This window comes from Pinus tabuliformis, chromosome 1_1, assembly GCF_031772625.1.
Source record: "Pinus tabuliformis cultivar Carrire ecotype Pingquan chromosome 1_1, CPIR1, whole genome shotgun sequence".
In the NCBI taxonomy this organism is placed as follows: domain Eukaryota; kingdom Viridiplantae; phylum Streptophyta; class Pinopsida; order Pinales; family Pinaceae; genus Pinus; species Pinus tabuliformis.
The window spans coordinates 867840007-867864044 of NC_142297.1; the positions used below are offsets into that span (position 1 = coordinate 867840007).

At 38.3% G+C, this 24038-nt stretch overlaps 1 long non-coding RNA gene across 2 annotated transcripts in view; it reads left to right on the plus strand.

The window, feature by feature from the left end:
* Positions 1-10303: 10303 nt before the first annotated feature.
* Positions 10304-24038, plus strand: part of LOC149217038 (uncharacterized) — a 36695-nt gene continuing 22960 nt past the window's right edge. The window contains exons 1-3 of one of the 2 annotated variants that reach the window (XR_016251190.1): positions 10304-10531; positions 20043-20468; positions 21683-21966. This is a non-coding gene — a long non-coding RNA (uncharacterized LOC149217038). The remainder of the gene's footprint in view (positions 10532-20042; positions 20469-21682; positions 21967-24038) is intronic. The other variant, XR_016251191.1, reaches the window with a different exon arrangement.

The window sequence follows — 24038 nt, forward strand, 5'->3', positions numbered from 1 at the left end:
GCGATTGCGATCAGATCGCATCGGCGGAAGCAGAGGGGCGCGGCATTTATATACACACGGATGTGATTTGCGATCAGATCGCATCGCAATATCGCATCGCCGGAAGCCAAGGGGCACGGCCTTGATACACACACGGATGCGATTTGCGATAATGATTAAAACCGAACTAACTTTAGAAAATCATCGTCATACAGCAGAGCTAACACTGGATCCTTCTGGGGATGAGATCCTCCCAGTGAGGTCTCAAGAAACGTAGACCATTGCCTTTCCTACAAAAACCAGATCAACAAAATTTCCTAGTGTTCCATTGGGCATGGAGTCTAATTAAGCTTACGTTGAAACTTATAAAACAACATATTTACAACATTAAGGCCTGAAGACCTTAAATAACATAAATCTTCAAAAACTGCCCATTTACTGGGCCATCAAAATTATTTTTCCTTGCAAACTCTGCAGCATGAGGGTATTGTTTCCATGGACCTGGGCGATGACGAATGATCCGGTCCATAAAGCATTTATTTTACCAGGACCTCCCTACCTTTCCTTCAGTGCATCCCTTTGGAGAAAACAGTCATTGTACTGAAAATTGACCTCCTTTGCCTTTCTATGAAAGGTCTCCTTCTCTGGGCCAACATGCATGTCAGCCAATTCGTCACAGATTTGCAAAATCGGGTTGATTTGATCATCTACCTCAAAAAATTTAGGGCATTTGACCTTATCAGGCAGAGATGGTTTACATTTCACCCCCTCTCTGTATGCTCTCATCCTTGGATGTTCTTCGTGGGAGCTTTTGTACACCTGTTGAATAACAAGGGTTGTTGTGTACTCGACTGTGTCCTTTGCAGCCCGAACAATTAATATAAATGGTGAATTGATGTATTCTCGTGTGTGGGGCACAAAGATTTCACCTGCTTCTATAGCTTGCTTATAACTAGCCCCATCCAAGGAGGTGTCCCAAATCTGTGCACCTTCTTCCTCTGTGATCTGACAAGCTGCCCTTTCAAGCTGTGTGGAGGCCAACTGGGCAGGCTTCATGATATCAAGACTGAGATTATCCATGCTAGCCTTGGACATTGAGTTATGGTTGGCCTCAGCGCCTAGGGGGCAATTATGAGGGCTTGTCTCTTGAACAGTCAAAGAAACATAAGATGATGGGGAACTAACTTCACCCTTTTTAATCACTGGGCTGGGGATAACAACAGGTTGGTCAATTTGCAGATTTGCATAGTCATGGGAAGCTAGGCTGGCTTTAAGCTCAAGATCTTCAAGGGTAGATTTCTTGAGGGGCTCATTCTTCACTGGTTCAATCAGAGGCATGTATATTCTTGGCTTCTGAATTCCTGATTGAAAACTTAAAGAAGAAGGGGAACCTTCAAGGCCTCCTACCTCTATGGCTGGAACTTTGAGGATGATGGGATCTGCTGCTGGTTGCTTCTACTTATAAGCTTGTTGTTCTGCAGGGACAACAAAATTATGAGCAGGGCCTTTGGACAATGACATCTCATAGATAGCCTTGGTTAAGAAAGGGGCACTACCCTTGTTTTCCATACCATGGACCTCATCCTCCTCTTCAAATTGCTCTTCTTGCATGACTATATCTTGAAAAAGGGTCTTCACCCTTTGGTCTTTGCTTACATCTTTGTTTCTTTGCAAAATCTGCAACTGCTCCTTTTCTCCTCTATATGGACTTGGATTTGGAAGAGCAAAGGTATAAGGAGCTTGTCCTTTTCCTGAATGCTGCTCAATCCTTAATTTGGAAACTTCAAAGGCTAATGACTCTATCATCCTGGCCATTTTATCAATCTTAGGATCTAAGGATGATGAGAGCTCACCCCTCTGTCTTCTCCTATCAGTATTTCCTTTGAGCCTTTCTGTAGCCATGATGTTTGATTCTGCATCCAGGGCTACATCTTGCATATCAGCCAACAAAGCACATCTTCTCTCCCTCAATAGTAAGCAGAAACGAGAATCGAAGGCATTGGCATAAGTAAGCTTAGCAGAAGTAGGAGTGGGTTTCACTTCATCTGGTATTCTGCTGTACATGTGGTTAAATCTCTTATTGAAATCAGACAACAGCTCACCATTTTCCCTCTACAAGTTCCCAAATTCAGTATGATAATAGAGCAGGTCTTTCTTATCCCCCCAGTGCTTTAGGAACACATCATCTAAGGCCTCAATGTCTGCTATAGACCTAGGGGTTAATTCTTTGAACCATTTTCTAGCCTCTCCATCTAGGCTTTGGACAAATACCCTCATCCACACATCATCTTCACTGATATCTAGATTATCAACATAGCTATAAAAGGACTCAAGGTGTTCTTCAGCCGTTACTCCCTCTGTACCAATGAATTTAGTCATATATTTCTAATACTCTCCAGCAGGCATGGAATTCAAAGGGACAGGCAAGACCAGGGGTCCATACCTAGAAGCTATGATTCTTTCCATCTTTGTGGGTGCTTGCTGGCCTGCCATGACTGGGATAGGTTGAAGGATACTGGCAGATTGAATGGTAGGAAGTAACGAAATAGATGACAGAGACAAAGGAGTAAGATGGATTGTATGGGAGGCTTTCTTTGGACTAGAATCCAAAGGGGAACTAAATGAACAAGGAGCGTTATGAACCTCTGAAGGTATTTCTTCACTAACAATGCTAGGCTCTATATCTTCAAACCGTATATTCTCAGCTATAATCTTTTCTTGCAGAGATACATAAGATTTCTTAGGCTTACCTGATCCTGATGCTCCTTTCTGTGATGTTTTCCTTTGCTTAGCAATCTTCTCAGTGTCAGGCACTGGGTCAACTAGTGATTTCTGAGGATTTCTCCGGGTATGCCTCACAAACTGAGCCAGAACTGTAATGTGGAGTCACCACTAGGTTGGTTCTCCAGTGGAGTCGCCAGATAGATGATTACAACAAAAAATGTGTCCAGAATTTGTCTATCATCAAAGCATGGAACTGTGTCGTTCTCCCAGGGAAGCTGAGCTTCAATCTCCGATCCCCGACAACGACGCTAATTAATGTTATCACCCCAAGAAACTCTCCTAGGTTGTAGCTCGGAGATGCTCAGGAACATTACAAATTCAACTTATTGTTGCAAATGGATGAATGGAAGAGATGATGCTTGTTCAAGCCAGATAACCACTTCTACTTTTCTTGACTCCAAACATGCGTGAACACCCCCAGACCACAAGGCTTTAGACCACCAATTACTCACACTTTAAGGAATGGGTGAATATGGAGAATACTGACCACACCAGCAGATGCACAAGACCATGTGATGGCCGGCTGCAACCAGTAAAGAAATCTGCAAATCTAATTCCCCAACACACAGACATGATGACAGCTCTCTGGCATTAGGTGAAAATAAACCTGAATAACTCATTCACTGATACATACAAGACTTTAACATAGAGGTAGGATGACAACTCCCCTAATGCTAAATATCAAGAGCTCAGAAATACAACATATCAGGCACAACTTAGAGCAGAAGGAGAATTAAAAGTGAGCAATTAACAACAAAAGAAGCTTATATTAGCTGAAAATGAAGACGAGACGTTGCAAGTATCAAAATAGTCACAGTCTCTAGAATTTGAACCTTACATCAAAACATCAACCATCAACCCTGATTACATCTTGTTTCTGGGTATATATAGAGTTTCATTACAAAGGCACTTGGCCATTCTAAGTATGGAGGGGTCATAATTAACCACCAACCGCTTTAACTGCCTGATGGAGTCTGAGTGCGATTGCTTGCTGTAGTGGATGAATTTGATCTTCTCGAGTGCTTTGATGTCCTCTCAGGTGGTTGGAGTGTCGTATGGGATGAAGTCCCATAACTGTTAAATGCATTTGCTTGTTCGTGCTCTGTCCTTTTCCTTCTTGGCCATACTGTCTATTGAATGTGGTTGTTGAGGAGGAAATGCACCTGGTACTGGTAGATTGGTCACCTTCGTCCTTCGGGAGCACAAAACAGTTAAGAGACGTGGACTGCACAACAGGTGGACGAGTAGGAGGAAGGAGAAGGGTCGGTCGTTGGATCAGGAGGATAGACGGTGGAGATGGCTTGGCGAGGGATATCGGAAGAAGCGGGAGCAGAATGAGTGTGGGCCATTGGATCTTGGCAGAGCTGATCAGACGATGGAGGGATGATCGAGCGAGTCGCTTTATCGGGCGTGACGGGAGTCGTCGAATCGGGTTTTTGGATCTTGGGCCTTTACGTATGGTGACGTGCGATTGTGATAAGATCGCATCACAATATCGCATCGGCGGAAGCAGAGGGGTGTGACATTTATACACACACGGATGCGATTTGCGATCAGATCGCATCGCAATATCGCATCGGCAGAAGCCAAGGGGCACGTCCTTCATACACACATGGATGCGATTTGCGATAACGATTAAACCCGAACCTGATAAAGGAATTAATCGTTTTTGGGACTAATGAAGGGAGAATGAGCAGTGCAATGGAAGGAGAAGATGACCGTTGTGAGCTTCGTTTTAGCGGAACTAAGTGGACCAAGATCATCTCTGACTCTAGAAAATCATCGTCATACAGCAAAGCTAACAGGTACTTTTGAAGGCTCAAAAACCTCGGCCTAAAAATCAGGGAAAACCACCCAGTCGGGAACTTAGAGCAGCTCCTTTTCCGTTTGAGATGGTGGCTCTGACTGGGTTGGTGGGACTAGTTTCCCTTAAACATATATATGAAAGCGGATAAAAGAGATATAGGTGTGAAGGTTGATGGATGTATGTAAAAAATAAATGAATATAATTAAAGGCCTTACTCGATCCCTAGATATTATATCTTCTATATATGTGACTCAAAGATTTCACTCATAATATGACAATGAAGATCATCAAATCATTCATGAATATAAAACAAGTAATGATAACTAATTTAATTAAATTAGTTGATATAATTCACTACACATATAAGATATCATTGTTTTCCTATACACTTAAAAGATTTCGATTAAAACGCATCAATAGTGATAATTGTTTAATCGTATGCAATAACATATATGACAAACTTGAAAAGAAATTATAATTCAACTCACAAACGTAACATTAATATATAGATAATAATACCCGATACACATTAACTCTGCTCATAAGTAAAATCAAAGTGGTTTTTCTTTCTATTAAGACTTCTTTTCAGCTACAGTAGTGCAAACCAAAAAATTTATTGCAAAATGTTAGAACCCCTTCTTCATAACATTGAAGGGGATTTATAGTTTGAAATCAAAACTCAAATATAGAAAAATTCCACAAAATGTTGGGTGGTTTAAACAAACCACACTTAAAATAAAATACAAGATAATAATAACTTGTTGTTGTAACAACTTTGATCATGACTCGAAAGAGGACTACTTTGATATTCGCTATCGAAGCTCGCATATGTCTGTTATTGGCTTCAATTGAGGTGGATGATGAGGATCAATGCGCATCCAAGCAATGAATAATGCATTGTTGAGTGTTGGAAGAAGATGACTGGTGGTATTTGCAAGACACCTCAGCATCAACCATTGACTGTGAGGTTTGACTAGGAAATGCCAATGGCATTCCAAGTCAATCTTTGATAGGGCCTTTATTCCCTCAACCTTTTTCTTTGATGATTCTTGCCAAGACTTTGTTAGCAATTTTACATCGGGCAAGGTATCTTCAGGGCAGTCCGAAATGAGATTAGCCTACAATAGGTTATCACTGATTGATTCAATGATGTTATTTGATATGTCCTTGGCACTATAGATCACCATCTCTGCATGTTTAAGCTTAATCTCCCATTCTTGAAAGACAATGTCTTTATGAGATTCTTCTATTTTTGGGAGATTGGTTGATCGACCCTCAGAGTTGTCCTGCCAATCGATGAAGTTGGAAATATTTTCCTCTACTTCTCTGTAATATGTTCTCAAATCAGACAATTGATCTATAAGTGAATCAATTGATTGACATAGGTCTTGGATAATGGCTGACTTTTGACAAAATACAACCTGCTGTTGAGAAAGTAGGTTGTTTAGCTCTGCTGCTTCTTTCTTGAACTCTGGTACTTCTGGATTGACCTTTAGTTGCTCAATTCTGTGTTGCAACTCCTATACTTGGGAATCCCGACTCTTCATGTCAAATTCATATGAATCTCCAGGTCATAAAAACTGGTTTGCAATTGTGCAAGTTGAGCTTGCCATCACTGAGTGACTCCCTACTTTTCACTTTCCAAACTCTGTTCACGCTGCCTTATTTTCTCATGCTTCTCCCTGAGGAGTTGTTGCACTTCTGAGGCCTTATCAATTGTTGCACTAGCATAAGCTCCTGCATACTGTGATAGTCTTCCTAGGTCTTCAGTCGGGGTGACTTAGGTGTCTTTCCATCGTACTTGAAAGGAGGCATTACCAGGGACCAAAATCTGGCTTTGTTCATTTCTTCTCCATTTCCTTTGTTTGCTGACCACTGCCTTATGCTTCTATTGGGCCCATATAATACTAGTGTATTCCCTTATTATTATTGTCATTGTAGCCCCTTATTATTATTGTTGTGCCCATGTTGTCCCCATATTGTTATTATTGTGCCCCATATAAGCCCACTATTGTTATGGTTGTGCCCTTACATTATTATTGTTTTGTGAGCTTTGACTATATTGTGATCCCTTAGACTCCTATATATAGAAATGAGGTCTTGTCATTTGTATCATCCAAGAATTGTTCATTTGTGTAATGTAAATGAGGTTTCCCCCTCGAAGAGGTTGATTTGAAGTCGTTGCTCTATACATTTTTTTCTATTTTGTGAGCTAGTTCCATAGCAATTGGTATCAGAGGTTTGGATTTTAGGGTTTCGTTGCTTCAAACAAGTCATCATGGAATTTTCACTATAAGTTTTTTTTCTATGACATTTCAGAAGCTAAAATTAAGACCCATTTGAGCCAAAATCTTGAGGAACCTTGGGTATGAATTTCAGATACTATCTCACTATATTTTCAGAGATATGATCCAAGGAACTTAGGGTTTTTGCAGGAATTATATCTCAAACATGTGACCTAGGGAAAATTGTCATAACCTTCTCTCTGAGCATCAGATTGAAATTTCGTAAAAAGGTACAAAAAGAGGACAGATTGCAGTTTTCTGTGTATCGGTTTCAAGTCTGAAGGTCGAAACAGTGACACGTGTCACTTTGTACAAGTTCACTCTACTGAAGCGGTCTATAATGAGGTTCAAGCAGTGGAAGATCACATCGAGCATCAACAACAAGTTCTCCAAGTCTTAATGGATAACCTCACTTTAGCACATAATAGAATGAAACAATAGGCAGATCAACATCGCAACGAAAGAAGTTTTGGTGACTGGATATTTCTACGGCTACAACCATACAAACAAATGTCCCTCAAGCAAGCTAAGAAGAATAATAAATTATCACCAAAGTATTATGATATGTACAAGGTGTTGCAAAAGATTGGTACTATGGCATACAAATTGGTTGCATAACAACTTCAGACTTTAGAATACATCAAGAGGAGGAATCTCCTCTATTTTCAGAATGACCTTAGACGTCGGAAATATTGGGATGATTTGCAAATCATCAGTGTCCATAGTTTCCTTTGAAGCCTCAACATTAAACAAGGTCTTCTATGTGTTTTTAGGAGTTTGCATATTTTTGGGGTCAGATTGTTTGGCAAACTGTTCCCAAATTTATTCCAGATTATTGTCTGTTAGAACTTCCTCTGCCTGTGATGAAGAAGAAGCCTTTGTCTCTTTAGTATGAGCTACATTTGAGACATGTGATGTGCTTACTCCTTTGTCATACTCTGTGCTCTGTTGATTGAGTTTTAATAACTTTGTGGGCAAGTGGGAGATCCTTTTAGTCATGTATTGATTGAATTAAATTAATTCTTCGGGGCTGAACTGCGCTGATGCATCTCTCTCAAACTTTGCATAGTCAGAAGTCGAATCAAATAGGTCATCAAACTTATCAGGCTCATTTGCGAACTGCTTGAGTTTTGCCTGAGTGGTAACATTCTTGGCAGTATCAGTGGGGTCGAACTACCAATTCATAATGGTTGGAAAGTTCATAAGCTGTATTTCCTCCATTTCCTTAACAACATGCTTGAAATTCTCAAGGGAATAGGCACCACAACGAAAGGGAAAGACATGGCACATTATATTTTTGTTATCTTTCATGACCTTAGATAGGCCATTTCCTACAGTCTGATAGGCTATTTCTTGGGTGAGGAGCTTGTCAGGAATATATAGGGGTAACACATGTGGTTGTGCAAGGCTGCCAAAAACCTGAACATAGATAAAGGACTCTTCTCCAAACCATCTGCCAACTGACAAGAGGTGGTTGTTGGCTTCAGGTGAGATTCTAGGGCATTTTTCATTAAAGACAAACTGGTGGATTGGAAGCACAACTCCATGACAAATTTTGTAGAAATGGGGTTGATATTTTGACTCCCGGAGAATACTATGATAAACGTGGATAAACATAGGGTCCTGTATGGTCCATTTACATCCCATGGATGGGAAATCAAAAGTAAATAAAATAACATCCATTACATAGGCACTCATGTAAAATGGGGGAACAATGTTTTCTAGAATAAAAAAACTACAGTTCTTCCTATAATCTAGGATTTGGATACTTAAATTATTAGATAGAATAGTCCCCCAGTCCATAACATAGCTGCATCAATCAAGGGTACCCACTGGTCTGAAAACTTTTGGGTATTGACATAACCAAATAATCTACATATCATAGTGGCAACATAACAATATGGACCGACAAGAGAAGCTATAGAATGCATACCCTTATTTTCTCGCTTGTGCTTGCTGGCATCTCTTCTCCATCCTTTGATGACTTCAGATTGGTCCTGATTTTCCTTCATGAATTTCTCAATGAAGTCATTATTATATTTCTTATGAGCTGCCGACAACTGGTACATTCGAGTCGAATCTTTGCTGGTGAAAGAGCTGATGATTGTGTTCCTCTTGGTCATAAAGTTTCTGTCAGCGATGTTTAGATGGTCAACAACACATGTGATCATATCCATGTAAGGAAGGATGTTCAACTGAGCAACAATTCTGTGGAGGAATGAATTGGCCAAATCACTATATGTAGTATCAGAAACCGGGTATGAATCTTCGGCTATGACTACTCTTTCTGTGACTCTCGGCTCTTCATCTTCGAAAATTTGATATGTGGCCTCCCAGGTAGATGTTCCGGTGTTTGAGGTGCATGTGGTATATGCAAGCAATTCTACATACTCAGGGGGAAGAGCAACTGATTGTTGTTGAACAACAGGTTTCTTCATGGGTTTGGTCGACCGAGACATTTTTGTTGAATTATGCTTGTTGGGACTGACTTGTCAAGAGAAACACAAGGGTGAGAGTAACTAACATTCAGAGCGAATAACTTAGCAAATAACCGATTACATAATAATCCAAGACTTTTATGAGCGAAATCTCAGGAAACTGTTAGTAATAATGAATGCGTTTATTCTATCGAAAACCATTAATTCTCCACATTTGACCATTAATATCGCATCTGCCATATCTCAACTTTTGAAGCCTTGTCACTTTGAAACCTCCGATTGCAATACGTGTTGCAGACTCGACTGCTCCATCATAGCACACCTTAATATAATATCACAGTTGCCACGTCACGCCCTTCATATCACAAGTTTTAAAGACGTGTGTTTGGTCATGGACATTAAAAGTTGCAATGGTTATGGTGTAAATAATTAAATTGAATGGATATGGTGTAAATAAAGTCGCAAGTTAGAGGCTTCGGAAGTTTGGTCATGGACAATAAAACAAAAACGCCATTAGCGAGATCCCAATATGCAACGTGGCAGTTTTATGGGGTCGACCTCTTTATTACTATTTACATATATATGCCGGCTTTTATTATATTTATGCTTTAAACCTTTAAAATTTATTTGGAAAAGATTTTAGTCGCCATTTTTCTTAAAAGACTTTTTAGGATGTTCTAATATAATCGTTTCGCATTGAGGTTTTAAAATTAAACCTAAAATTTATCGCTCTTTTTAATTTTTTTTTTAGATCTTAAAACTAATATTTCCTCTCAATTTTTTTTTTTTATAATTATATCCTAAATTTTAAAATGATAACCCTTCTCTATTAATTCTTTTATTAACTATATAATAAAATTATTAATTCATACAACACATATTTAACATTTTACTAAAATATTACTTTTACTTACTTCCATATCCCACTACTTCTATGACGTTGCACCGGTTTGTGCAAATGCTAGTTCTATATACTTTAACTTTTTAAAACATTATATCTTAAAATGGGTTGTTATATCGGATGTAGGGTTTCAGGTCCGCAGATATATCCTTCTCCGAAGGGTTTCAGGAGGGCCTCTTAAGCCACGCCCGCTTTTCAGGTAGACGCATTTGCAAATATTTGCATTGTGCTATTTTTCTTTCCAGGCGGCGGATTGACTTGATCGGTGCACGGACAAAGGTGCATTTTTGGATAACCGATGCGGCTGGTTTAGATCCTCATATGCAATCGGATAGAGGTGAGTCTAAGCCTTGATTTATTTTGTCTCTGTCAACCCATATTCTCTTATCACGATGTCTTTTTTGTTTTGTATTTCCGCTTCACATTTTCCAGAAGAGGTGCTGCTTAGCTTTCACAGACTCACAACAGGCATATTTTTTCAATCTGTGTTTTTTTTGGCGCATTTATTGGCTTACATATCGATTGATATTGATATATTTTCCCTCAATTTTTCTAATCTTTTATTTCATCCGAGTATAAAGAGATACATTCTGTAAATGCTTTAAGCTTCGAGAAATATCAGAACGAAAATATACATTCTTTGCTAAGCCTGAAGAAGGCATTGATATTGATTGAAGGGTCCTGTAACTTCTCTAAAATTCAGAAATCTTCTTTTGAGGCACTTGGATCATCTTCAGAATACTGACTGTCATAAGAATCCCCATTCGAGGATGCAGAAATATGTTCGTGTAAGATATGACAATCCTTGATTTCACTTCATAACCTTGAACCCTCAGCCAACTGTAGTCCTTCCTTCCTCAAGGTGTCTGCTTCACCATTTAATTCTTTGTAGACATGTTCAAAGCACTCTGAAATAAAAACGGACAGAACGTTTGATTTCATCTTCTACTACTGCCATTCATCCAATTAATTACTAACAACTGATGAAATTTAGTAACACTTGTTTAACAGATTCTTCTCCTACAGGAAAGTAGCACAGTCTGAATTTAAAGGCTAATCGAAACTGTAATCTGAATGTCGTTTGAGCCTATAAACGGACACAGTTAGAAAACATGCACAGAACATGTAGATCACTGTCGAGAACCCCTGTTAATGCTATTCCATTATCATTGAATAAAAAGCTGCATCACTAACATATCTCAGTGCAAAATGCACTGCCCCCTTCCAAGTATTAGAACTTGTGTTTTGTGGCAACCTGATGAACTTGCCTAGGCTGCACCATGTACTGAAAGTGTTGACTGCAAAACAAATGTTAGGCCTTGTGTTAACTAAGTACATGAGGAAACCTATCAATTCCCTGTATACAGATGTTCATCAAATCTGAATTAGAATCAGCAAAGTACAATGGATTTACTACCACAGGGGAGTAGCCATGGGTTTGCAGTACATCATTTGAAATCTCATCAGAATTTCAATTGCATACACTGGAGTAGCCATGGGTTTGCAGTCCATCATTTGAAATCTTCTAAGAATTTCAATTACATACTTATTCTGTCCAAGGAACACTTCACCTGCACTTTGCTACACCCCTAGAGCCAGCAAGTAGTGCTTCAAGTCATGACAAATTCTCTTGCCAATTTTGCCCTGCACCAATTTGTGGATTCCTTTTAACTTCCTGTGAGTGTAAGATTGTCTACATATGGGACTAAAACAAGCAGATTAGAATGATCTACCAAATTGTAAAAATTAGAATCTGCATCTGTCTCAGTGAAATCCAAATCTGAAAGTTACTCATCGATCTTGGAGTGCCATGCAAATGGTGCCTGTTTCAACTCATAAAGGGCCTTCTTCAACTTGTAAACATGGGTCTCAAGCCTATTCACCTAAAATCCTCTTGGTTGGTTTATTCATATAACTCCTTAATCAACCTATTAAGAAATGTTGTCTTTACATAAATTTGATATAAAATCCAATGGAAGATTGTTGTGAAAGACATAGTAAATCTGATAGAGGTATATTTAGTAACAAGAGCAAAAGTCTCCTCATAGTCAACTCCTTTTTAATGGGAGAACCGTCCAGCCACAAACCGAGCTTTGCAGTTTTCTATGCTGCTATCTGGTGCATGCTTAACCATGCATGATTGTTGTAAGAAAAACTAGAGTCAAATACTGACTTCTCCACTAGTCTAGGCACTATCTCCTACCCATCATTCTTTAGGAGGAGATGTATTCCTCCATCATGGCATTTTGCAGTACTTGCTTCCTTACTGCCGTTACTAGAAGGTTTTGTTTCAATAATGAAAGATATCAGTGCAACATAACTAGGGAACATTTTAGGAGGGTGGCTTGCTTGAAGGGAAATAGTTGGAGCACCAACTTACTCTGTTGCCTCTTGTAATGTCTAGATTAGCCATCTAGGCTTTCTAGCTGAACTTGAAGGTAAAGAGGCACCCCTTGCACTTCCAAAAGCTTGCTGATCTAAGTATGTGTTTCATGATCTTTTTGATTTCTGCAGATCTGTTTTTGGGATACCAAGCTCTTCTGCCTCCATGGTCACTATTGGAGGTTCTTGAGACTTAGAGGACCATGCATTTTCTTCAAACTTGGTATCTCTGCTCACAACTACTTTATGTTGAGATGGAATGTATATTCTATAAGCTTTTGAGGTTTCACTCTAACCTACAAAAATGCCCTTCAAACTAGAAGGTTCCAACTTGGTCCTTTTCCCATCTGGAATATGAATGTAGATAGGACAACTGAAAAACTCAAAGATGTGTTACTTGAGGCTTCTAAATTCCTCCATTGATGTCTTATCCTTCAAAATTCTGTGAGGATACCTATTCAAAATATAGACAATGATGAGACATGTTTATACACAGAGACACATGAGCAGAACTAGATCATGAATCAAGGATTTGACTGTTTTATGATAGATATGTTCCTCCTCTTTGCAACCCTAAACTACTGAGGGTTGTAGGGAACTATCAACATTTTCTTGATTCTTGATTTCATGCAAAAGGTATCAAACTCCTTTGGTTTTTGTGAAGTAAGTCTAGGACTTCCTAGAAGAATCATCAATAAAATATTCATAGTAAATGTTACTTGATAAGGAAGTTGAAGAGATGGGCCCATATACATTTGAGTTGATTAGGTCAGAAACCCCTCTTGACCTATGTTTACTGCCAGGAAAACATCTTTTACATGCTGGCCAAGTGCACAACCTTTGCACACTCCTTTCTTCTCAGCCGTGAAGATTGGCAATGCCCACACCATGTTTTTCAAGATTGGCAACATTCACTAGTGCAAGTGACCTAGTCTCTTTTGTCAAAGCTCACACATGTTGTCACTATCATACCCTAAAGTTCTTATAGGATTCCCTTGCAATTTAGGATGAGGACTTGTTGATCTTCAAAGTTAGCCATATATGTAGGATCTATCATCACTGAAATTGGAAAGAGATTTTTAGTTAAGCTAGGTACATACAAAACATCATTAACTTAGTAAGCTTAAGGATATCACTTGATGGATCCCACTCTTGCAACTGGATATGTGGCATCATCACCAAGTTCTACTAAAGGTACTCTTGTTAGAGGTTGTATGTTTGCAGGCTCCACTGTCCACATACCAGTCCACATCAGACATGATGTCAGATGACAGGCATGAGACCACTGAGAAGTGTATCTCGAGATTGGATGAAATCTCATCCACTTGAGCTGATGCTTTTGTACTCTTTACAAGTTGCTTTCCCTTCCCCTTCTTTTGATGACATTGGAAGCAAAGTGCCCAAACATTTGACACTTGAAGCACTTGATGTGGCTCAAGTCCTTCTTTCCCTGGTTACAAGAACCTGGCTTCTCTTTCTTCCCTTTTTAACCCTTCTTAGTTCCTCTTTTCTTGTTGCCCTTCTTCGTCTTACTAATGGGGACAACATTCTCCTCCTTCTAGTTGAAGTCATTCCATAGCCTCTTCAAAATGGGAAGTTTTAACTTTTTTTTGGCCTAGATGTCATAGCCAAAAAGTTTCCAAAAAGAACAGGACCTATTTAATGCAATGAGTACTAGCTTTTCACCCTTCACCTCCTCTCAATTGCTGCAAGCTGATCATGGAGATCAATAATCTTCATTAAGTAGGCAACTACAATATCCTTTCACTCATTTGCAGGGATTAAGCTTATTTCTTAGCAATGTCTTCTGTTTGTTGTTCTCACTCTGATAGAGTGACTAGAGCATCAAACATGTACTTTATTGTGGTCTTTTTGGTGATGTGAGGGATCTAATGATCCTTCATAGATTCAAGTATGACTCACTTGACCTTGGCCATCTTCTTTTTATGATTTACTAATTACACAGGTTTGGGAGGCTCTACAACCAGTTTCTCAAAGAAGTTAGACAAATCCTACTCCAACAATATCTTTGTGCCTAGAGGCGCTCACTAGCCTGGTATGGAAGAGATGTTGTAATGTCGTGTCTTGATATGTAAACATTTTGACTCAGTCAAATTGCATAAAATGGAAATGAAATAAAATTAAAAAAAATAAAATAAAAAATAAAATTAATAATTAAAATAAACCTGAGGTAAAATAGTCAATTTATTGTTGGTGGTTTTGACAACCCATGGTTTTGCTAATGGTATTGTTATGTAAGAATAATTTCTCACTCTAGATCCATCTTGACTCCAGATCTATCGAGTGTCGAGAGGGATCAAATCTATTGAGGTGCAAACCTCTTTTAGAGTGAAAAGAAATTTGATCCCGCCAAATGCTTGGAAGATCTGGAGTTAAGATGGATGTAGGCTGGTTACCTGAGACTTCCCTGGGATGAAGTTAAGAGGGACCTTCCAATCTGTCCATGTATTTGAGATTGACTGTAGCCATACTACTGCATTGGAATATCGCCTAAACGAAAGTTAAAACAGATCAGCAGCCTAACAAAGAACCCGACAACCTGAAACTTCACTGTGCTTTTCTCAAGCATGGATCACAGCATCCGATCCCTGGAGCCTCCTGACAGCTCCCTTTCATAGGTAGCAGTCCTACTATCTATTCAAGGATTTTTAGAATGTTTCAACAAACCTTTCTCTGATACCATTATGAATTTTTGTCTAACGCATTGTAAACAGATTCTTCTTCTAGTGGAAACTAACACTGTCTAAATTTAAAGGCTAATCAAAACTGCAATCTGAATCTCACTAAAATCTAGAAACACAGTTGGAATACATACATTGGAACACACAGATCAATGTTAAAAACACCTGTTACTGCTATTCCAATACTGCTGAATAAAAATCTGCTAGAAAATTTGCTAGAAAGGATTTTGTGTAAGAACTGAAACTAACCCTATTACAGATCCATACTCTCACTCTCTCTTATAAGTGACACCTAGGGTTTATAAAAATAGATATATTACTTAGATCTCTGGATCTGTGCTCTATCTAACTGATAAAAAATGAATTCAGAAAGACTGAAAAATAAAAGAGAACTGACTCATCTAACTTTAGCACTTTATCTTTAACCTGAAGTATAATGATAAAAATATCTTATTCTATTTATGGCTGGTCCATACATGCATGCGTGTGCCCTTATTGCTGGAATAGTAAAATTTGTGATGTGCTCCTACTGTCTATTTATTGCTGCATTCTCACCAACAGATCATTATGCTGTTTGGAATTTAATGCTGCATGGATTTGTGTAATGCTGTTGTAATATAAGGTGCCCAGATCTGCCATGTGTGCTCCAACCTAGTAGAAGATGATCTGGGGTACACTATCTAACAACAATGAGCCAACAAACACTGGTATTTTTTTAAATGCCACTGTGGGCTGCTAGCTTTTAGAGTATTGTTAGGGAAATAAGCTTGGTGTAGTTATTTGATCCTCACCTAAATCTGTTTTAAATCTGATACAGTGAGAGTTATTGAGATAGAGAACACGTATGGCTTCCCTTTTTTGGGGGGTACCTTGACTAGCTCCATCAAAGTAATCCCCATGTTCCAGATTTGTCCATAGGAGCACGAATCAACTTTTTCTGTGTTGGGGTTGATGAAAAAGCTTTGAAGTTTGAGAAGATTGACTGACCTTGGAAGGCACATTGAAAGAGTTATATACCTGTCTTCAAAGATTTCAACATTTCTATCTTTCTAAATTCCCCATGATACTATTAGAGGAAGGCCTTTGAGGACTGAGTTTTGCTACCACTTTTTAGAGCACTCTTCAGCATAACCTCCTTGTCCACAGTCCTTTATCCTTGTCAAACCATCCAGATTTCCTTTATTAAGGACAGAATATCAGTAAGTGGTCTATGTTCTTTTCAACTCTTTTACACATGATACATTTGCTTGGACTTGATCCATTTCTTCTCTTAAGAACTTCCTATGTGGGTGCTCTATTTAAGATTGCCAACTGCATGTAAATAATGAACTTTTGAAAGGTTCTTATCCAGATGCGCTTCCACCATGAGAGTGTGCATTCTGGTCTGTCCAGGGTACACGATTCTTATCCTAACTTTGGAGTGTAAATCCCCAAGGCTGGATTTTAGACCAGACATGTTCATCATCAGAGTCTTTTATATAGGCATGGCACACTTTTGATTTGTTTATAAATCCTTTTGATTGAATATTTTCTTGGCCTTTGAGTCGTCTCTCTGTTCAGCGCTATTCCAATCCTGCTGGCAAATGGAGGAGTTTCCTGGTCCAGCTGCCTGGTCTAGATTGAAGAGAGTTTATCACTGCTTCTGGCAGCTTGTACTCAGCTCCACTGCTTATCCATGGGTCTATACTGATCTTCGACTTAGCCTCATTGCAAACCTTCCATGCCAGCAATCTGTCTATTAAAGGGAATGTTATAGTCAGTACTTTCAATAATATGGATGCATTGTTGATTGACTTGTTTGGGTTTCCAATCCAGTCTTCTGCTGAATTGGGCTCAATATATCTCTGAATGTGAATCTGATTCCAGAGGTCCTCTTTTGATATTAGTCTCCACATACACTTGGCTTTTAGGGCTTTCCCGAAGGAATGATATTCGATATGTAATGCATGTGGGCTTTTTTGTATACCTTTGTTTTCTTAGCAAAATATAGTCTTATATTATAAAAAACAGATCAAGTACTGTAATTGCTTTCTCTTTGCATCCATGCTAGAAGAGCCAACATATCAGATTGGGCATCATATTTGGAATGTCTCATGTCATTCTAAGGACAAAATCCACAACAGTGATAAGATTCAATGTTTGCTTTTATTTTTATTGTGCTCTTTCCAGCTTTGTGGCTGGAATGTGTTGTAGGTCCAATTGAATCTGTATGAATCTGTATTGAGTTCAACCTGATTGTACAATGTATTTTTCTAACTTTCTACAAACGTGTTGTTTATATCTAGTATAAGCAGATGGGGGATAGACTTATGGAGTACTAGGCTTGTGCAGTTACATCCTGTAATTAATCTATTAAGATTGGTTCTGGTCTCCTTAAGTCCATATCCAGATGGGTCATGAGGGGAATGCAAAAGTTGATTTTGTATTCTTATCGGCACTGGGTCATAGATCCCACGATCCTTCATTTAATGTCTAGTTTTTGTCAATAATTAGGTTCTGTTCTTTAGATACTCCAATCTTTAGTTTTAACTTTTAATGTTTAGTGTTCTTTTATGGTGATTATTTTTTAGTATTTAGATCCTGTAATGATCCTTCTACTATGATTGGTTCTTTTTAAATTCTTTTCTAAATCCTTGATGTCAAAGGAACACAATTTCGTTATCGAGTCAGGCAAGTCTTTGTTCATTGGAATTAAAAACATTTTCCGGAAATGAGAGTGCTACCAGGAAAAAATTTAGATAATACAGTTCTGTAGTTTGATGCTACAACAAATTTTGTTTGTGTTGTCACTGCCTTGTTTGGTTATTGGTATCAATTTTACTTTGGTACTGCATTTAGATACTTCAAGCTACATCATTTCCACATAAGATTGATAGGAATTCGACTATGTAGTGATTATAAAAAACACTGCTGTTTATCTATCCTATTTTAGTACTACCACACGACTTGCAATTGTGCTAAACATAAAATACGAAATAGTTAAAATTTTGATCCATTTTTTGCTTTTGTAAGAAAACAATAGTTTATTTTAACCAGTGTTCCATGAGGATGTGTCCCCTATGGTGGGGTGCACGTATCCACGCTTCCCACACACCTAGGATGGGAAGATGCTCAGGGACACGTTTCCCCACGCCCCCTTTTAGGGAGACACAGGGAGACGCATGGGGAAACGTTTCCCTACTGTGGGGATGTGTTTCCCCAAAAGGGGTGCTTGTGCGCAGCTCCCCTAAAAAAGGGCTAGGTGCTCCCCCTTAATTTTGCTTGAAACAATAATTTATGAGTGGGAAAGCTCAACATTCAACCCTAGGGCCCTATTAATTGACTTAGGATGTTTGAGAGTGGTTCTGACCTCATTTTATTTCATATGGAGAAAGTAAATTTCAGATTCCACTCAAAATGCATCAGACATAACAATTTTTAGGATTTCAGGAATGAGCGAATTGCGATGTTTCCATTGGGCTCTATTATATATAAGGGTTTGGAACTACCATTTAATCAAGAGCACCAAGCCCAAAAGCACCCCTTTTGAGGGGGGCCATGTTCTGCTTAATTTTTTTTCTAGTAACTGTTGTAATATAGAAATTAAAAAAAATTATAAAACAACCATAAAAAAAAAAATTAAAACTAAAAAGAACAACACATAACAAATATCAAAACCTAAACTAATTTGCAATCTCTAACTCACTCATTCGAGTTACCAAGCTTATGTCTACTCAGCTTGCTGCGCAGCACTATTTGACTTACCAGTTAACTGTTGCACCTCCTCCTCCATGGCACTCCTAAAATGCTCATTGGCCATTTTTAATTGTCAGTTTTAACTTTCGAGTCTTGACTTTAGATATGGATGACCTTAGACTGATTCTTTGACTTTCACTCTTTACTTTTTTTGAGTTTGAGTTATATCAATTTACTATTCCAATCTTTAGGCTTAAGTATCTACTATAGTCTATTTTGGTTAGTACTAATTAGATTCTAGAATCACGAATTTAAATTTTAAATCAATTTAGAATCTAGAATGATGAATGATGAATTTAATTTTTAAATCAATTTAGATTCTAGAATGTTGAATAATGAATGATGAATATGGATCAATCTAGTTCATTATTGAATCTCGTGGTGTATGAATGAATGATGTATGTATTAGTATGAATGATGAGTATGGATCAATGTATTTCATTATTTAATTCAATCATGTACGGATCAATGTATTTATGCTTTCATTATTGAAAATATATATATATTAAAAAATTATATACCCCCATATCCCCCTGCCCCCCTAATTTTCCCTAAAATTTGAGGGTACTCCCACACGCCCCCCCTGTGCATCACCCCAAACATGCATCTCCCTATCCCGGAGTCTTGGTGGAACATTAGTTTTAACTTGCCAACATAGAAGGGTTGAAAATATAGTATGACTTCATATTGAAATATGACCATGCCCTTCAAATTTGATGCCAGGTTGAAGAAGTATTTTAGGAAAAGCATTTTGAAGTGTGTTCTAGTGTTTGCCTTTTAGAAAATGTTAATCTTTCTTCAAGCTTTCTTTTCAGTTCTTATAACTGATTTGTTTGTTTTACTTTAGTGGTTTATTTATAATAGTTAAAAAGGCTTACGAGATTTAATGGAAACCTTTTATACCCACACCAGATATGCCAAAAAGACCTTAGACGTGTGAATGCCAATTTTGATGCACCATTCATATTGTGCAGTTGTGATGTTTTTTGTTAACGATTGTGCTGAATAGCTTTGTGTCGAATGATGCAGGTACCTTCAAGACAATTTATACCACATACGGGAATCACATGAGATGGATCTAGATTTGAAGATAGAATTCTTCAAACATGTTAACTAATGCATTCAACTGTCCAATGTTCTTAGGTAGCGGTCTTGTAAGATTTCTTCTGACAATATCTGGTAACAAGAGTATTATTGTAATCTCTTAAGATGTTGTAAGAGCTAGTCCTAAGAGCTTATGATAACCCTTTTGTTGTCAGAAATGTGTGAGGAGTGAATGTCACAGGGTTGGCATTTAGTATATTGAACAGTTGAATGATAGTTAACATGTAAGCAGAGTTCAGCTCTGTATGGGAATCAGATGAGATGGGTTGAGAATGGAGATATGGGTACAGATTCAATAGTAAAATTCTACAAACACGTTAACTGATTCATTCAGCTCTCCAATGCTTTCAGGTACTGATCCTGTAATATTTATTTTGACAATTTCTGGAAACAATAGAATATTTCTAAGCTCTCAAGATTTCACATAAAGTCCAACTCTTAAGAGCTTATGATAATCCTTTTGTTGTGAGAAATTTGTGAGGAATGAATGCTAACAGGATCAACACTTGAGAGCATTGAACAGTTGAATGATTAGTCAATGTGTAAGCACAGTACAGTTCAGTATATTCCTTTATGTAACCCTCTGAAAAGGTATAGCAAACACACATGGTGAATATAGAATGTCCCCATGTTTTGCATATTTTATGGTTGAAATATTGGTGAGCATTGTCATCGTGCGTTTAAATTATTTTTAGTGGACTCATAAGTCTTGCACCTAGGTTTATGTAAAATAGATACAGACTTTAGTCTTGAATATGATACTGAAGTGGCAGTCATCTGTTATTGTGTGGATTGTCATGTTACTTGACAATAATCATCTGAACAGGCTGTTTGCAAATTGCTTCAGTTTACCAAATGAAATGATCTTTTTATGCAGTATCTTGGAAATATCTAGGTTAGACTCCTTCAAGTGCACTTATTATCATTGCATTTCTTACCAGCGGCTTTTAGGATTGTTTTGTATTGTAAGCAGAGTCTGTCTTTGTATATATTTTGACATGAATGTGGTACCTGGCAAATGATCCTGGTTTTATATATTTTGGCAATCATACAATACCTTGCAATTGATCCTGCTTTTTTATATATTTTGGCCAGAATACGATACCTTGCAATTGGTATTTTGTACAAAAGGAAATTGGGGGGGGGGGGGGGGTGTATAAAGCTGGAAAGGGAAGGTTGAATTGATAATCTGATGTGTTTTAGTGTTATTGTTTTACTGGGGTAGAGCTAAGGTAAGACCATTGAATCTAATAATCCATGCAGCAAGATGTGAACATCATTTCAATATTGGCGAGATGGTTTCCTGGTGGGATAATTCGGTTCATTTACGCCTTGTAGTTCTTCAATAGTCTGTGCAAAATATGAAGAGAATGCGCTAATGTTAGCTAGAGAAACCCTTCTACTAAGCCACCATTGATTCCCCCATCACTAGGCCTGACAAAATTAAATACTACACTTGCAAAGTGCATGTATATTCCAGATATTTTCAATGGCAATGCGTATGAATCACCATTTTCAAAACTCCATAAGCTCATGGTAAATAATTCTCACCTGTTTTTTGACAGGCTACTCCAAATCCAGTTAACACAGTTGCTTTCTCAACGGATCTACACAAGAGCAGAACCGTACCCATCATCATCTGAGGTGCAAGAGCAGAACCATACCCATCATTTTCTGAGTTGCAGGAGCAAAACCATACCCGTTGTCTTCTGAGTTGTAAGAGCAGATTTATTACATACAAATGGATGTATGTCAAGTTCATACACTTCCAGAGCTTTAACATAATGGAGATCAGAAAACCAAGGACAAAGCATGCATGCACAGACCAGGATGGTAAGCCAACAAGGAGGTACAGCAAAGTTGCACAGTAAAGCATTAAATCATAAAATAGAAAATTTGTAAATGTCAGCTTCTTCTGTGGTTTGGATAGGCCATTTCAAACACACATACATGCTCAATTGGTATTGCCATCTGTACAGAATTTGTAGTGTCCTCTTCAAATTAATTGCCTGAGGGAGGACACAATAGCCTATTTAACCTTGTAGGCTAGAGTCATTTGTAAAGGGGGACTATTATTTGATGTTACTTGGGTAATATTGGATAATGATAGTCAATTTGGGGCAAATGTAGGGAAACTTTTTAGCCACTCAAAATTAAAATTAGGAGGGAAAAAAAACCACAAAGGGATATATGAAAAGGAGAGAGGACAATGATAGTTGGGGGACTATTATTTGATGTTACTTGGGTAACATTGGCTAATGATAATTAATTTGGGGCAAATGTGTTAGCCACTCAAAATTAAAATTAGGAGGGAAAAACCACAAAGGGTTATATGAAAAGGAGAGGATATTCATTGTGATCATCATGGTTTTGTAACCTTTCTGATTTTGAGCTGAAGTTCTTGGATGGTTTAAGACCCCTTTTTTCTTTTGGTTTCAGTGGTGAAAGATTCCACCTTGGACAATCCCTCTATGTCATCTCGCTACAAGATTGAATTCTGGCTGGATGATAATCTATCTGTGGCAGTAAACTATCTTTCTAAGGCTAGTATGGACTGATATCTTAATTTTCTAGCAGTGAGGGATAAGACCTAGTTTCAGTGGTAGTGATGGTAGAACGATGAGTAGCGAGTTATTATCCGTGGTTAGCGAAGGTTGTAGGTTTCTTGTTGATGGGCATTAACCTACAACAAAGTTGGAATCAAACCTTTGTGTGCAGCGATTGGTGTAAGACCAACTTCCCAGAGCCAACAAAGTGTGGAGCCGAATGTTTTGAGGCCGCGAGGGCTGGAAGGAAGGTTGTGGGTTAGCTAGCAAAGAGCAGCGGGTTGCTTGAGACTGGTTTGACCTACAACGAGTGGGCATAGGGCAAATCTGATACACCCAATGGCTAAGGAGGCTAAATTTAAGAGTCTAAGATTGCGGTTGCCTGAAAACAAGAATCTACAGGTTAATTTACGGTGCCGATTGAGATAGCAGGGGTAGATTAACATCATAGTATAGCAAGCAAGGTCTGCTGGTGTGATTTTGTGGAAATAGGGGGATAGCTACATTTTTGTAAGACTAGACACTACATTGATGTTGATATCCTTGTTGGGAAATTGTGGAATTTGCAAGTTTGTTATTTGTTTATGAATTGGACCTACTTCGTAGTGTTTGCTGGTGGAATTAACTGTTGTTTGAGTTCTTGTTTATACTTCTTATAGATTGAAGAAGCATTATATTACTGTAACCCTAACGGATAATTAAATCCCAACGATAATCTCTTTGAGAGGGAGACCGTAGTGGTATTAGAGCTGTGCATCCTGCCAGCTTATGAGCATATGAACTCTGGATGCTTCTGGAAGATGGGGAAAACGTTACAACCAAGAAAAAGAAGGGTACACACAACTGAGTCATGGCAGACAGGGAAGAGAAACCACTAGAAACTAACCCTTCTGACATCTTAGGGGAGTTAGTTAGCAAGAGGGAAACAATAGATAGCTTGATAGATGGCACAAGGTCAACAACAAATAACTCAACTGTTGACATGAAGGTAGCAATAGATAGTCCAATTTTTTCCCATGTTGCGGCAAACTGGAATAATGCAGGCAACAATGCTGGTAATAGATCTAATGAAGGTAGTAGGAGTTTTGCAGGAGGAAGCAACAATCCTGCCCCCTTTAACATCTTTACACCAACTAACATAGTGACAATCGGTAAAAAGAACCCTAGACCTCTATTACCCTAGTTTCTAGATGGTTCGGGAGCTGTAAACCAAGGACTTGTAGAACAAAATAAAGCTTTTTCAGAATATTTTAGGGAGTATGCATCATTAGCAGAGGATGTTCGAGCAGCCATGACCTTTATTGAGTTTAGTAATGTTAAGTACAAAAATAGGACTAGGGGTACACAATCGAACTATGACCTACTATGTAAGGTT